Source organism: Thamnophis sirtalis, unplaced genomic scaffold (genome assembly GCF_051295495.1).
Source record: "Thamnophis sirtalis isolate CommonGarterSnake01/CBP01778 unplaced genomic scaffold, rThaSir2_p1.2 scaffold_7, whole genome shotgun sequence".
NCBI lineage: Eukaryota > Metazoa > Chordata > Lepidosauria > Squamata > Natricidae > Thamnophis > Thamnophis sirtalis.
In genome coordinates, this window is record NW_028261387.1 from 65,423,302 (window position 1) to 65,441,063 (window position 17,762).

General features: G+C 38.4%; 1 protein-coding gene and 1 long non-coding RNA gene across 2 annotated transcripts in view; one reads left to right on the forward strand and one right to left on the reverse strand.

Moving 5' to 3' along the window:
- NECAB3 (N-terminal EF-hand calcium binding protein 3) overlaps positions 1-17,762 on the reverse strand; it is a 99,212-nt gene that overhangs the window by 12,121 nt on the left and 69,329 nt on the right. The window lies entirely within an intron of this gene.
- On the forward strand, positions 9,521-15,447 carry LOC148044700 (uncharacterized). Its single transcript, XR_015697406.1, has 2 exons — positions 9,521-9,618; positions 15,018-15,447. It is a non-coding gene; the product is annotated as an uncharacterized LOC148044700 (long non-coding RNA).

Genomic DNA, 17,762 nt, shown 5'->3' on the forward strand with positions numbered 1-17,762 from the left:
TAAAATATAGTCTTTTAAAGGCAACAACCTGCTCCCAACAGGCAGGTGGAACAGGGCCCTTTGGTGGTTTCCCCAGAAATGTATGTAGGTGTATTGGTACCCACAGGAACTATGTTGAATATCTCTGTATAGTATCTCTGACTCAGCTTCAAAATTCTAACCGTTTTTAAAAAAATAGAACACATAGGAACTCTACCCTTATGTTGACATATATTTAAATATTTCATCTATTTTTCCAAGCAAAGCAATAATGCCTTTCTGTCTCATCTTGGACAACCCTACAGCTGTCGTAGTACACAACTATCATAATCCAGAATAAGAAATAACTGTCCGTATTATAATAAATAACAAACAGGGTTTAAAAATAGTAGTCTCCTAAATGTTTGCAGCTGGGAAAAGAAGTGTGTGGTTTAAAGAGTTGAAGACAAGAATTAAGTTTAGATCCTTGCATATTCAGAAATACTTATCACATATGAACTGTGGTGATGCAGTGGTTAGAATGCAGTACTGCAGGCTACTTCTGCTGCCTGCTGCTTGCCTGCAATTTGGCAGTTGAAATCTCACCAGGCTCAAGGTTCACTCAACCTTCTATCCTTCCGAAGTGGGTAAAATGAGGATCCAGATTGTTGGGGGGCAATATGCTGACTCACTTAGAGAGGGCTGTAAAGCATTGTGAAGTGGTATATAAGTCTAAGCGCTATTGCTATTGCCTAGCCCTTGTGCACTAAGGATGCAGTCCTGTATACATCTACTTGGAAATAAGAAGAATATACTTAAACTTTTATAGGTTCTACACTTTATATAATTTAGTTCAGATCCGATTTAATGATTAAATAAAAAGATGCCTTTATATATTTATCCAGTATGGTTCTATATAGCTGAAAATAAAGGGGATTATTTTGTTTTTTAAAAATAAATTTGATCTAGATTTATTTACATACAGTTAACATGGATAATTTAAGTTCTACTTTTTCCACTCTAAATAGGGCTATTTTATTCCACTCAACAAAGGACCAACAGTTACTGTACTACATTCTTTTGTTAGCTTTGTTGCAAAAGACTAACATATTCTGCCTTTGAAATTTTTTGAAAGAACTTTACAGGCAGATTTCGTGTGCTATAAACTGTGCTCATATTATGAAGTACCTAAATATCACTTGGCAATTTGTTATATTGACTTCTTCTTTTTTACTGCAGTGAGATGGTGCACATAAAAGTACTTAACACTGAGCTATGCCATAAGCAAAGAGCCATTACTTTCATGAAGATTGAAATAAAAGATCTTTTTAAACAATGCAACCACAACCCAGGCAATAATATACAGGAATGGTGGGATGTTTTTCTGCTGCCCTGCTTTTCTGCACTATGAATCAGCAACAAGGATAATCTGTATAAAACAGTTGCTTCAATTTTCATCCATTCAGATAAATTACTACCGTATCATAAGTCTAGACAGAATAGACTTGGCCTGATTGTATAACTATGGATCAACTTATCTAGAGTTACTATTTCTGTCCTGAAATCATCCGTACAATCTAGCTATATGTTTAATAAAATATAACAATATAAACCTTTTGTTAATAGAATCTCTTGGAAGATGCAAATTGAAATATTGCTAAAATCTGCTTCAGAACAACTTAAAATGTTAACCAAAGTTTAAAATATGGTTATATCTTCACATTTGGCCCAAAATCTGGGGATAAGTAGAGTGAAAAGCACAAAGTCTCAGTTTCAGTAAAATGAGAATCTGCTTTATGAAAGATTGATGCAATTGTAGTGAAAAGGGTCAGATCTTCACATACAGGTAAAAACCTCATTTGAAGTTTAGTAGTAGTAGTAGTAGTAGTGGTGGTGGTGGTATTACTACTATTTAGTGATAATTGCATGTTATATAAACATCTACATTGGCCTGCTTTCAATTTGCTTTCCCGCTCTCTCCCCCCATTTGCAAGCCAGGTAAAAGAAAATGCACACAACTTAATACTCCAGAAGATAGGCTTAAGATACAGAAGGATCGTGACAAACTTGAACATTGGGCACTATCTAATAAAATGAAATTCAGTGGTGAACAGAGTAAGGGTCTACATTTAGGCAAGAAAAACAAAATTCACAGGCGCAATATAGGTGGCACCTTGCTCAATAGTAGTAACTGTGAGAGGGATCTTGGAGTCCTAGTGGACAACCATTTAAATATGAGCCAGCAGTGTGCAGCAGCTGCCAAAATAAGCAACACAGTTCTAGGCTGCATAAACAGAGGGATAGAATCAAGATCATGTATATAAGGTACCACTTTATAATGCCTTGGTAAGGCCACACTTGGAATACTGCATTCAGTTTTGGTCGCCACGATGTAGAAAAGATGTGGAGACTCTCGAAAGAGTGCAGAGAAGAGCAACAAAGATAATTAGGGGACTAGAGACTAAAACATATGAAGAACGGTTGCAGGCACTGGGTTTGTCTAGTTTAATGAAAAGAAGGACTAGGGGAGACATGATAGCAGTGTTCCAATGTCTCAGGGGTTGCCACAAAGAAGAGGGAGTCAAACTATTCTCCAAGGCACCTGAGGGTAGAACAAGAAGCAATGGGTGGAAACTAATCAAGGAGAGAAGCAACTTAGAACTGAGGAGAAATTTCCTGACAGAACAATTAATCAGTGAAACAGCTTGCCTCCAGAAGTTGTGAATGCCCCAACACTGGAAGTCTTTAAGAAGATGTTGGATAGCTATTTGTCTGAAAAGGTATAGGATTTCCTGCCTAGGGAGGTAATTGGACTAGAAGACCTCCAAGGTCCCTTCCAACTCTGCTATTGTATTATATTAATACTAGTTGCCAATTACTAAAAACTAAATTATTTTTTGCAGCTACTGAAGGACATGCAAATTTGTTCAAAGTTTAATAAACCAAAAGTACCTCTCATTCTTAGAAGAAAAAATATCTAGAACATTTATAATAGTGTTTCCTATCCCAGGAATCTTCAGATCTGTTGAAGTCCTATCTGTCTACTTATTTGAGTGATTACACTCAGGTTAAAACTTTCCAAAACAGCAAAAATAAAATATAGCCTATGCAAGGCTAATCTCATTCAAAGGCAGTCAAAATCTTATTCACAACTTTCATAATTCCCAGTCAGGTTGAAGAATCCTAATTATGGAAACAAACTAAAATCAAAGATAACACCCAAAATAAACAGTTGTCCTTTTAATATTTCTTGGAATTTTTTTAGATTGAAATAAATAATGGTAGTTGATTAATCTAGAAATTGTTTACATTTCTAATTTAGGACTCTAATTCATCAAAAATCTTTTGATGACTTATCTTCCCTAATTCATGAACATTATAATAGTAATAAATAGACAACAATGTACCCAGCTATATTTTTCCTACATGATGAAACTTTTTATTTGCTATTTTCTATTCATGAAGATATAATATAAATCTTAATGTCTAATTAAATAGGAAGAGCAATTTTTTTCAGTTATTAAATGGAATACATATTAATGTAATAGAAATTTGCCATATGCTCAGAATTTTAAGGAGTTATATTATGTAAGTCACAGAACATGGGAAAAACCATAAATCACAGGATGGGTTCTTAACAATTAAATTAATTCATCTAAACAAGTCCACAATGCATTCATCTCCTAAACTGATATTAATAACTGTGTTCTGGAAAAAGATACTGAGATAATAATGAGTTCTTACAACTCAATTGAGAAAGAATGAGAATGTCATCCAGGAGACTCAGTTTTTAATTTTATCTCTGCCAAAGTATATGTTTTGCTTTAGATTAATCATGAACTATGAGGCACATTTTGCATTTGTAATTTGGTCAGGATCCATAAAGCTACTTACTGTCTATAACAAAATTACAAAATGGTTGTTGCTTGCCCTTACAGTAAGTCAACTATACAATAATAACAATAAGGATTGATTGTAATTAATAAAAAATAATAGAAAAAAGGACATGGTCCATTATCATAATATTGTGAATATATTATTAGTGCTACTAATTTTCATCACTGAAGCAAAAGGAGGAAGAAAAAGTCCAGTCAATGAACATAGTATATTAACTGAAATTATAACAAACAAGGCAATTAATGACCATGACTCATGTTTTTCATCCAAGAAGTGATGTTGACTGGCTCTGCTTTGCAGAAAAAAAGGGAAGGGGACTACTTTGAGTAAATCAAAATGTAGAAGAAGAGAAATATAAATTGAATTATTATATCAGGCAAAGTATGGAATCACTGCTGGTGCATGTTGCAAAGAAAATGTAATAAAGAACCAAGAGTTTACAAAACAAAAGCAACTGAAAACTGAATTAATGCCAGAAACTCAGACCAAAATATACATATGGAAAAGCGCCTAGAACCCTGCTAGATATCCTGATATCCAATGGTTGATATCTATCTTGGTGAAAAATATTATAATACAACCTGGACAAGAGCTGGCAGAGTTTGGAGGAGAGCATTTTGGAAAGGGAAGGCAACAGTGTGAAGTGAGTAATACTGTGGTTGTCACATGCAAACTGAGATGTGATGTGAAAGAGGAACTAAAGTTACTGAATCTTGGGAGAAAATGTTCTTCCAAAGGATAGAAGCAGCAACAGAGGGATCATGATTTTTCAGTTTTTATCAAGACTTTTCACCACTGTACTATTTCAGCTCTCAATCATGTCAGACTAAAATATATTGATCATGCCATCAGCCTATGCAAATGTCTAGAGTAAAAGTAGTTGGCTATGTAAACTGGCTGCCCTCTAATTTCATGGCTGCCATTCATGATTGACAATCAGTATCTTTAGAAAATACTACACTTACAGATGATAATGATAAAATGGAAATAACAGTTGGACCTAATAGAAATTAAGGAGGTTCCAAATACTCCCACATAACTGCTGGTGAGGAAGTTAAATTCTATGGTTTTATTTATGCAACATAGCAATTCTACCATTGATGTCTTTCTTTTTGCCACAAGAGCCATTCTTAATTTTTTAAGATGCTATAAAACAAGAGCTTTGCTGTATATTAAGCTTAAGAATAAATAAGTGGCAAGACAGCAACAATGAATGAAATATAGACAGCATGCTGTAATTAGAATTAAACATTCCCTAAATATCAGCCACCTAGTCAAAGTTTTAGAATACTTATTAGCAAAAGTTAATTGATTACTGTATTTTTCAGAGTATAAGATGCACCTTCCCCCCCCCCCATGGAAATATTGGTGTGTCTTATACAGTGAATATAGCCAATTTTGGCCTCCTGAAACTCCGCCCCCACCTCTCATCTTTGCGAAAACTGACTCATTTTTCACAAAAACTGAGGCATTTTTGTCTTCCCCCAACCCCCAGAAGCACTCTGCAGGGCTGGGGAAAAACAAAAATGCCCCCATTTTCTTCCTGTTTTTCACAAAAATGGGGGCGTATTTGCCTTCTCCCAGCCCTGCTGAAGCCTGCAGAGTGCTCCTGGGAGCCAGGGAGGACAAAAACATTTTTTTCTTAACTTACCTCTTCAAAAACTTGGTGCGTCTTATATACCAGTGCGTTTTATAGTCTGAAAAATAGGGTAACTAGAAGCAACCCCAAGACCTGAAACCAAATCTAAATCAAGTGTATGTATGTGTGGGTGTGGGTGATTGTTCGTTTGTATTCCACTTGTATTACTCTAACAGGTAACTCAAGGGATGGACATATTCAACATACTTCCTTCCTTCCTGTGGTCCCCACAACAACCGTGTGAGCTGAATTGTGCTGACAGAGAGTGACTGGTCCAAGGTCACCCAGCTGGCTTTCATGTGTAATAAGCGACTTGAACTCATGCACTCTCTTTTTATTCTGTGTACTGAAAACAAACGTTGATTGCAGGAATAATCGGGAAGTCCAAACATAGGAGGTAACATACCTGCATGAAAGGTGTGTGTGTGCATGTGTGTATAAATATGAATATGAATAAAGAAGATAAGGACCAGATGAATTATGAGATACCAAAAAGTATTCTGAGTTAAGGAATGAAGAAAATGTCAAATTATTCACAATGAATTTTAAGAAGGAAAAAGGGAGACATTTCCACAAAGGAATTTTGCCCCATGTAATTTCTTTGAAGATCTTCATCAATCATTAGCCTTTACCTGTTAATTGTTCTGAACTCCTTTATATTCAGTGGAAAAGGAGAGCTAGAGAAGGAAGATACCTCTTGATTTATTTAAAGGCAATGCACTGCCAAGCAACAAACGGCTAGCTCCAGCATACTTCAACTGTGACCACAGGAGCTTTCCGTCCTGCTATTTTTAGCCTTATAAATATGCTAATTGATCCTTTCTTCCACCTTCTCTCTGCTTTCAGAATTCTATTTGTTGGAAATATGATAAACATACATTCCAGCAATGGATACATAATCCTAAATCACAGAAGCAGTTATGAAATTGCTGCTTATTTTTCTCATTGCTGGTGGTTAAGAAATGGAGAAAGCCAGGGAAGTTAATGAAAAATCAAGAAACACAGAAAATGTTATATGAATACATATGACAGAACGTGGGTGTCTGGAAAAGTGGTATTTTACTTGGATATTGAATAGGCTGGGGGTAGGTGCTGTGGGCAGACACCGTGGAGTAAGGAGGGCAAAGTAAACCAGTGGAAGAAGAAGCAATTTCCAACTTTCTTGTGGCTTTCCAATTGGCTTGGCTTTATTGGAAATCACAATCACGTGACCTCATCTCACTGTGGTGTTGTAATTGCGAACCAGGCAGCAAATGCCAAGTTCGTAATCACATGATCCTGGGAATGCTGTGATGGCTGGAATTCCAAGCCTGATCATAACCCCTCCCCCCCCCGTTCCATGCTGTTGAAACTTTGAATGGTTCTGAATAACTGGTCATAACCCAAGGACAATCTGCACCATATATTTTAGTAGGCGGTGTATAATATCCTAAATCAACTTTTTAAATTTTAACACACAGTTTTGTATGGTGGGTACCACTGAAAAATGAAAATTGAAGACAAATGTCTAAAAAAATCTCACTTTTAAATATTTGACAGGCAACAGACCCATTTGGAGATGTCAAAGTGCCACATTACAAAATTATGTACCGTATTTTTCGCAGTATAAGACGCACCAAACTATAAGATGCATCAAGGTTTTGAAGAGGCTAATTTTTAAAAAAAGTTTTTTCATTCTGCAAACCTCCTAAAAATGGCCCGTTTTTCATGAAAATGGGCCCCCCTTTTTTAAAAAAAGGGCATGAATAGCCCTTAGAAGGCTTGTAGTGTGTTCCTGGGGGGGGGAGCAAAAAAGGGCATTAGGAAGCTTATAGAGTGCTCCTGGGGGCTGGAGGGGCAAAACTTAGCAAAAATGGCCCATTTGTTTGCTCATTTCTGCCTTCCCCAGCCCCTAGGAGCTCTCTAAAAGCCTCTTACAAGCTATACACGGCCATTTTGGTGAAGGGGCAAGGCTTCGGGAGGCAAAAAAATGCTGTCTTCAGTGTATAAGACGCACCCAGCTTTTCAGCCTCTTTTTTGAGAGGAAAAGGTGCGTCGTACTCCCCAAAATACAGTATATCGTTAAAATGCAAGAGCCCCCCCCTCTCTCTGTATGTGTGTGTGTGTGTGTGTGTGTGTGTGTGTGTGTGCGTGTGTGTGCGTGCGCGCTCCTTAATAACGGCCAGGTTGACTGGAATGGCTAAGAACTGAAATGTAGCAATATTTTTAGCTTTATAGCTTATCCATTTCTAGTGTGTGATCCATAACATTAAGCCCAGAACTGATACTCACCCTCAGGTGTTTTCTGCTATTAGTTATAATTAGCAATATTTCTATCAAATCCAGCTTGCAAAAATCCAGATGACTATTAGATCAATTGCTTTATTTGTGAATGTATCCATTAAGACATTTGATTTATTAACCACTACACAACCTATGACCATTGGGTCATGCTTTCAGACATATTTCCTTGCTAGATTCTTCGATGCCTTCAAACGATGACAGAAATTCTAATTTACTGCATTAACTGGAAAAGTTAGGATACATTCAGAGATGCATCTGCCTTGAATATAGCTCATGTTGCACTGCATAGCACACTCAAACATCAACACAGGGAATGTTTTATGACATTTTGTATTATGTCATAAACTGGTTTATGATAACGTTTATGTCATAAAATGTTTTTTTATGTAAAAATTGCCAAAATTTCAATTCCAGGACTCATTCTGTAAGTTAGCCCATTTGAGGTACCTTGGTTCAAAAATGGTTTCCCTATGATGCACCATTTTGCCAAGTTAAAGTTTATGGGAACAAGATTTTTAGTAGTTACAGATTAATAAATTGGATTATGAGGGTGAAGGTTCATTCTCTGAGCTCATGGGTTGGTTTCTGAATATTTCATTACCAGGCTAGGTAACATCTTTGGTGCAGTTTAGGGGGTGTCGGTGTCCCTGTTCTTCTGTTTATAAGCGTTTCATGTGCCCTTCTAAATATCCAATAAAACTTTTAAATCATCTTAACTAACTGTGTAAAGTGTGATATTTTCTACACATCAGCAATTGATGTATATTGAAGACTTAAACATTCTGATAGGAATAGCTTTCCTCAACTCTAAACTTAACAATACATCAAAATGTCATCATAGTATTAGCCTTTTAAATTAGTGGAGCCAGGCTATCACAGAACATCAAATAAAAACATCATATAGGAATAGAGCTTTCAGTTGCTGGGAATATGAAGGTTAGAAATGGAATGAAACACTGTTCCTTATTTTAATTTGTAAAATGTGGAGGATTGGCTTGATATTGTTGTTGTTTCTTTCTAAATTATCCAGCTTTTTGCTGCTGTTCAACAAAAAGGAACTTTCCCCAGCCTCCAGATACTTGGGACTCTAATCAAGACTATAGGTTATAGGTTATAGGTTTATTATTTATAGGCCGCCCTTTTCCCTGAGGGGACTCAGGGCGGCTTACAGTTCATAGGGAGGGGAATACCAGACAGCGAGACATAAAACACTACATAATTAAAAATAGAACACAACATTCATCATTCGGGTGGGGGCAGATTGCAATCTTTAACCCCAGGCCTGACGGGATAGCCAGGTCTTGAGGGCTGTGCGGAAGGTCTGGACGGTGGTGAGGGTACGAATCTCCACGGGGAGATCGTTCCAAAGGGTCGGAGCTACTACTGAAAAGGCTCTCCTCCGCGTAGTTGCCAGTCGGCACTGACTGGCGGATGGAACTCGGAGGAGGCCTAATCTGTGCGATCTAATAGGTCGCGAGGAGGTAATTGGCAGGAGGCGGTCTCTCAACTATCATGTTGGGAAGGCCATTTAGCATAGTTTACCTATGATTACAGCCTTAAAAGTGCTTGGTAATATATACCTCAACCATTGTAAGATCATCTAGTGAAGTTGCATGACATCATAATTGTTCCTGGTGTTAGAGCATCTGGTTCAGATAGAGCTGCTAGCAACATTGCTACAATTGCTTCCCAAGGAGGAAAGACCACTATTTGGTGGTAGGATGGGAAATAACACCTCCCACAGGAATTTTAAAAGACCTAAGACTGAAAAGAACACAGACCAAGAAAAAAACAAAGAAAAAAGAGGGCTTCTAATTTTCCTTAAAAAAGACCAGGCCACTGTAAGTACTAGCTGACCTATTTATTTGGGGTTCTTTGGACTTGTTATTTCTAGGTTCCCATAACTTCCTCACAAGTCAGCCTTACCTGTATGCCCTACATTTTAGATACATGGATCTCAATTCCCAGAACTCCCCAACCAAAGATGTCTGTACTGAGAATTCTGAAAGGTGAAGTCTTTAGTTCTAGTCCTGCACCTTGAGAAAGCATTGTAATATTGGCCTAATGAGAGCAGAGAATTATTACTACTGTCGGAGGTGATGTGGGTGGGTACTGTGGCTGACAACTTCTTAGTAATGACCAAAAATCTCCATCAGACATATACTTAGTTGGATAGGAAAGTACATTTTTCCAAGCTATTTAGACTGTGCCTAAAGATTTGGGCCTATGACTGATTGATGCAACAGAAATACAGAAAACTCTATGCTGCCATCTAGCCATTGTCCAGAATGTTACAGCCATGTTTTGTGGCCCTAGTCTGGATTGATTTTTAATCTTTCTAATTATTTGCACTTGGCTTGTAAGTTTTGTTGCCTTTTGCATTTCATGACTCTTATCTATACTTAATTTTTTTGAGACTGACCTTTCTCTTGGAAGTTTCAGTAGAATAGGATATGCAAAATAAACAATTGCCGTGTTTCCCTGAAAATAAGACAGGGTCCTATTTTCTTTTGGCCCTCGAAATAAATGCTTGGCCTTATTTTCGGGGAGGTCATTATTTTTGAGGTGCAGGAGATGGTGAGCATGGCACCTCATGGCTGTTGCTGTGTTGCAATATTTTGGGGGAGAGCTTATTTTCAGGGGAGGGCTTATTTTAGCACATGAGCTCAAAAGCCTGATTGGGCTTATTATCCGGGGAGGTTGTTATTTTCAGGGAAATAGGGTAAGATGTGCATTTGTGCTGTTCAGATAATGAGATAAGCGCAGATCATTTTTGACTCAACAAAGCATCCATACTGTAACTTCTGCAAAACAACTTATCTTTGTCTTGATCAAGGCACTTGTGATGTGGAAGCCATTCAATTCATCCTTCCTAAGTGAAGGAGGTGTAAGATTGAACAAAGAAGCAATATTGTTGTTTATGTTACCTTTACACCATGCCTGGCATTTCCAGTAATTGGAAGCAACAGAGGATTCTTCTCTGCTTTTATAAGTACATATGGAGAAGTCTCTTTGGGCTACTGGAACTGCTAGAGAAAGGCCTCAAGCGAAGCAGTGTAGCCACTTTGCTTTTAAACAAAGAAGCACATTGCTTTTGAAACATCTTCAAAATAGAGGGTTTTGCCAGAGCAATGCAGCAAATTTTACAATGCAAGCCTTCCCCAAGTGCAACAAGCTTATTCCTTTAATGAAAGCCCAAAAAGAAACACTGTAATAGCACAGAAAGACCTTGCAATATTTAGCATTCTCTTTTGCCTAGGTCTCTTCCAACATGTAAAAAAAGGCAGTTTCTAAATAGCAGTTGTTAATAATATATCCCAATGTTCAACATCATTTTAGTTTGTAAGCATTACCTAACATTTCATACTCTGCTTCCAAAACACAAAACAAAACATTTATAAATCAGAAGTAAAAAGAACAAACTTTGAAACAGCATCACTAGTACATCATGTAGCAAAGGAATAGCTATCAATTTGAATATAAAAAAAAAACTATGAAACACAATCTAGACAAGATTAAGTAAGAATGAAAAAACTGAAGATGAAAAAATATTGATTATTGGAAGGCAACACAGAATGAGGCAGCTGTATTTATTTATATGAAAATGTATAGAAAAATAGTATTTAGGCAGGGCTGGGCTTGAAAATTTTTAGCAAGGGGTTCTCTACTTGGTTGATGGGTGGGTGTGGCCATGGTGGGTGTGGCCTAGTCAGCCTCCTGCATAATGGGGGTGGTGGTTTTGCCCACCTCAGGCTCCGGAGGGCTTCCTCAAGCCTCTGGGAGGGCGAAAACAGCCTCCCCAGACTCCGGAGGCTCTCTGGAGACTGGAAATGGGCCCATTTCTGGCCTTTCTGAACTTCCAGTAGGCCCATTTATTGCCCTCCCTGAGCCTCCACACGCACCCTGCACTTACCTGCATCCAAAATGGGCTGTGTGGGGACTCCTGGACAGGGCAGGATGGGCTAGGCCAGCCAGAAGTGGGATTTTGAGTTCCTCCAAACTGCACAGAATGTTAGCTAAAGGTTCTCCTGAATCCCTGCGAACCCTAAAGGTGAATTGGCCCCCAAAAGTATGCAATGATGTTTCTGGCTTGAAAATTAGTATTGCATAAAATACAATGCTTAACCTACTTAAAACATTACAATGATCACAACAGGACTTTTACGTGTCTTGTTCACTGGCACAATTTTCATGGATAGTGAGTGAGTAGCTCAAATGATCTTACAAAAATAGCTGCAAAGTTTCTGGCAGGATTAGAGAAAAGTGTTTGAAAGCCTACAATATTCTAAAATCTGGCGGCTCAGCAAACAATATACAACCCAAACTATATCTGTAGCATGATATAGTTAAGGCGTATGTTTCATATGTATCGACAAAACCAAAGATGCCTGAAAGGCCACATGGTATGGTAATCAAATAGCAGTGAAACACTATTCAGTTGTTTGTTTTTTCTGCCTGATTTTAGTTGTTTGCATAAAGAAGCTTTTTCTGTTCACCAATACGGTAGAGAAAGATTAGCTCAAGTGCTCCACTTTTACATCAATCTTTCATACTTTCCCTGCTTTTGTCAATTTCATACACAAATTAATAATCTTAATAGAAAACTCTCCAGATTGATTCAATATGCATCTTTCTGTAGAGGTTTTCCAAATTATAGAAGTGCTTGGAATAGTATTTGCTCAGAGCAACCCAAGATCACAAACACGCTCCTTTCAAGTCATACTAAAAGTAAGAAAGGAGACAAGTAGAGGTTGAATAGAAAATACTGTCTGGAGAATGGGCTAAAGCATGAGTTCTGTTCTATGGGTGCAACTCTTTAATATAATGTCCATCTAGATTTTTATATCTAGGAACAGTTAAATGGCATCTTAATACTTTATACTCATACTATGGAGACCTAAAAGAATAGGTTAGGGATAGATTATACATCCATCCATCCATCCATCCATCCATCCATCCATCTACCCATCCATCCATTGGTTAGGTCTAGTGGTTAAGACATCTGGCTAGAAAACAGGAGACTATGAGGTCAAGTTCTTCCTTAGCATGAAAGCCTGCTAGGTGGCTTTGGATCAATCATTCTTTCTCAGCCCAACCCACCTCACAGGGTTATTGTTGGGGAAATATGAGGAGGAAGGTACTTTGGTTATGTCTGCTGCCTTGAGTTATTTGTAAAAATAAGAAAGATGAGATATAAATAAAATAAAAATAAAATAAAAAATTGCTAGGAATTAAAGACTTTATCGCATATAATCAATCAAACTCATGCTATCAAATCATATCTTACCAATTGCTTAAACCTGTTTTCTTGTGTTACATTCCTGATTTCCTGCAATAGAGATCTATAGGCTCTTTACCTAGACTCCCCCATTGCAACAAAAAGTTTGTCTAGATTTGCATTACAGATTTTGTCATCCTATATCTGCACTGCTTTATTCTTCCTATACATTATTTTATACTTCCTTTATAAAGCCATTCTAAACATTTTCTGCAAATTCCTACCTCAACACTCCCTAATTTTCTCTGAATCACAGTAGCATTTAGCTTACCTTAGTTAATTCCCAAAAAGTTAAATAGGGTTGGATCTGGATTACAGAGATCCCATGGCTGCAAACTAATTGGGAAGTAAAAAATATCCAAGAAAAAGCAATGATAAAACATTTCTATAAATCTAACAATAAATCCGGCTGAAACACCAAGTCATCAAGATTAAAGCTCAATTTAAGGAATCATTTGTTCTGACTCAGCCTTAGCAGAAACAAGAAATAGACTCCTTGTCCCCCCAAAAAACCCTCTTTATTTATCTCCTGTGAATTAGTGGCATTTACATACCGAAAAGTCCAGGAAATAATCCTTCAGTCTCTGAGGCACAAAACACGATGAGCCAAATCTTCCAAAATCCAAATGATTGTCTTCTATAACCACCACTCTCCTTTCCTTCTATTTATTCTCCAGACAGGGAGGGGCCATTCAGCATCCACATGTGCTTTGCTTTCAAATCGATCCCTTGTCCTCAGTTGTCTCCTAATAGCTCTGCATATACATGCATCTGGAACAGGCCCCAGCTGTTTTTCCTCCCCACTTATCCCAGCCTCCAAAGGCAGCTGCCTCTCGAGGGGCTGGGAAATGTTGGACGGCCATGGCTCTATCTCTGCTTTCAATGCTGAGCATCCATCAGAGTCTTCCTCAGATTCCAGAACTGGCCCAAGTTCTTCTCCAACCTCCTCATCATCTGAGTCTGCCACCAACTCCGCTGGCAGCTGGCGGGCCACAACATCCTTATCTTTTTACTGTATGTATGACCAGTAACTAGAACTAAATTACTGGTTTTTAAAAAATGCAGATGAGATATAAAAATGCCTCCCAATTTCTAGTGATTTAAAGAAGGAATTAAATATTGTATGGAATTTCATATAGCAGAAACAATTTCTTGCTTTACCAAGTCATCTTTTGGAGATGAGCCATGTATATGCATAAATCCACACCTGTGATCCTGCCGATTACAGATTAATCCGATGCATGTGTAAATAAAGGCTGTTGGTAAAACAACCATAAATCAGACTGTAGATTATAATGTACCTTCTGCCTACCTCTGTCCTAAATCTTCTAATTATTTCAGATAATTTTAATTATCTGAATTATTAATCAGAGCAACCAGATGTTAATCAATTTTCCCCCTCAAAAAATGTTAAAGTAGTATGTTAGAAAAAAAAAGGTTAGACCCTGTGTGTGTGTGTGTGTGTGTGTGTGTGTGTGTGTCAAACTTGATTTCATTGAAGGCCTCATTAGGGTTATATTTGTCCTCAGGGGAGCCAGGGTGGGAATGGCCGGGGTGGGCATGGCCAGGGTGGGTATGGCCAGCTTGACCTCATTTGTGTCATGAGCTCCTGTGGTACCCTGAATGCTCTGCCAGTGAAAAAGGTCTCCCGAGTTCTGTTTTCGGCTGTGATAGCTTCCTCTGTCAGCAAAAATGGAGCTTGAGAGGGCCTGCAGCTCTCCTGAGCTCTGCTTTTGCTGGCAGAGGCACCAGGGGCAAGTCTTTCACTGTCTCCAGGGCAGCCCCGTGTGCTAGATCTAAGCACCCTCCACCCACAAGGGCCTTGAGTTTGACACCCTGGGTTAGACTCTACCTAAAGCAAAAAAAGTGCCCAGTCCAAGCTGTAGCAAAGGATTAGAGAGGCTCATGACATCTGGGAAAAGAAGGCCACCATTTATTAGGAAGATTCTGTTTTGCTTACAGGTCAAGGTAGTGCTGCTGCCTCCTCTTGGAAAACTGGCTCATGGTTCAAAAGTCCTCCCCCTGTTCTCCTTTCCCCTGGGAAACAGGGTAAATATTTACAGCCGACCAGAGCTGAGGGGCTGCCGTGGAGACAAAACCAGCCCCTCATTGCCATTTCCTTCAGCAGCCCGACGAGGAGGAGGAGACTGTGAAATGCGGAAGATGCAGAAACTTCTTACTTTGTTCTTCTTGGTTGAAGCGGAGAAATCAACCGCAGATGGAGATTCGGCGATTGCCAAGAATAAAATCAAACATTGGTACACCATACATCCAATAGGCATGAGGGGACAACCTGGCCTGTGAATGAACATCTGATGTTGCCGAATCAATGGCTGGAAATGAAAACCTCCAAAACATGGGAAGGCAATAAACCATCTTGAGCAACTCAAAACTTGTCATATTTTGTATGGTCTTAAAGGAGTGCATAGTTTTTTTTTTTAAAGCATGGGATTTTTTTCCCCTCACATGCATAAATTCCTGTATTTTGTTGACAGTTAATAGTAAGATGACATAACATTCGTTGTGCTCACTGGTGCACTGCAATATAACAAACAAAAACTGAAAGGGAAGAAAACTGAATCTCTTACTGCAACTACGTAGGCATATATTAGAGATATTAAAGATACTAAAGGTTAAATTGATAGCGCACTGATTGAGGTTAAGGTTCAAAGGGGTACATTTTGTAGGTTCCTCTTTGTTGCAGTGAAAAGGCCTCAGTTCAGTTAACACTCTTAGAGATAAACAGCTGGTGACAAAAGCTGAAAAATTCTTGAGAATTATATTTCCTTTAGGTCCCTTCATATTGGATTTTATATTGAGAGGTCCTTGGTGCTCTCTGAGCTGGGTTGTTTTCTTGCAGATATTTTATTATCGAACTAGGTAGCATCATGAGCGCTAAAAGGGTGTGTAATTTGGTCTCATGTACTTCTGGCTTGCCCTGTCACTGTTGGTGGGAGTGGTCTTGGTGTTTCTTTGTTAGTCTGTTGTTTACTATTAGCTTGTTTGCCTGCATTGGTAGCTTTTTCGTTGAGGTATTGAGGACTTCTCTTCGCAACTTGTTGCTTTTTACATATCTTGTAAAATCTCAAGATCCTCCATCAAATTCTTTAATCAGCTTATCTTTGGTTATCAGTAGTGCTTTTGTCAAAGTTTCTCTCCTTGAATCCATCAATTCTTCTCTTTCTTCTTCTTCTTCTATACCTTGAAATCTGGGGTAGAGCTCCTTTCCATCTATCTTCCCTTTCCATGTTCCACTCTTTCTATCTCCAACCACACTCAGTTCACTGTCAGTATCCACAATTATCTTGCCTCGTTGTTCATTTCTCCCCTGGGATTTTAGGACTCTAACCTCCACTTTTTCCATTTGCTGAATATCTTCAACTCTTCCATCGAATTTCACTGCATTACAATCTATATTTTCCAATCTCTTCTCAATTCTCTCTGTTGTTTCTATTAATTTTTGAATTTTAAACATAATCTGTTGTAATGTTATGGTTTCTTTTTGGAGCTGTGCCACTCATCCAACTAGTAAACACTGCCACTCTAGTTTCAAAACAAGGTTTTGTTTTCACTTCTTTCCAGCTGCCAAAGAAGCATCCAAAAAGCACCTGCATAAACAACTCATGCTCTTCTCATCTCTTCTGTAAACAAGCTGAAGCCTTTGAAGCTGAAACAAGCTGAAGCCTTCTCCGAGTGCCATCGACCGGACAATGCCGGCTGGCGGCCCCTCGGGGGAGGGCCTTCTCTGTAGCTGCTCCAGCCCTGTGGAATGATCTACCCATAGAGATCTGGACCCTTCCCACTCTCTCGGCCTTCCGAAAACCCACTAAAACCTGGCTGTTCCGGCAGGCCTGGGGCTGTTGAACAAGCCCCACTTAAACGGAATGTATGGTGTGTTGTTTTTTTAAATTGTATCTCTCTGTATTTTTAATTTTTATTTTTATCTTTCTGTAAGCCACCCAGAGTCCTACGGGATTGGACGGCATACAAATTTATTAAATTGCTAAAATTGCTAAATTTGAAGTGCAAAGTCAAAATCATCAAAGAGGAAAAAAAAGAAAGCAATATTAACAGGACTCAACCTCCAACCTCCAAGTGGCAGTGCAACTTCTTTTCCCTCTGATATCACTACCCTCTTTATATTACTTTTATATCTTCTTTTATTCCAGACTTAAAAGAAATAAAATTCTTAAATGGAGCAAAATAAAGAGGGGAAAAAAACATCCAAACCAATATTATAAAAATAAAGAAAATGATTTAATACATAGATAAAAAAAGAAATAGAAGAAAAACCAATTTTTTGATTTTTTTTATTGTTCTTTTATAACAATAAAATTTCCTCACCAGATGGACACACGTTCTCTTTCTGCTTTCTTCCCATTGCGGAGCTATCCCAACTTCAGCAGCTTTTGGCTGCGCTTTTGTTGTCGGCAAGAAGAGCGTCTCTTGGATCAATCAGGGACTTTGCGATGTTCCTGAGATCAACAAGACGTACTCTTCCCTGTCAATGTCTCTTCAGGGCGGTTTAGGTCCAAAAGGACCGTCCAGCGGCGAAAAACCCCGACTGCGATCTCAGAGCTCCGAGATCACACATCGTACGGTTGCGATGTCAGCTCCTATCTCCTGTCCTGTTTTCACACTTATGACCATTGCAGAATCCCTATGGTCACATGATTTATATTCAGATGCTTGACAACTGACTCATAT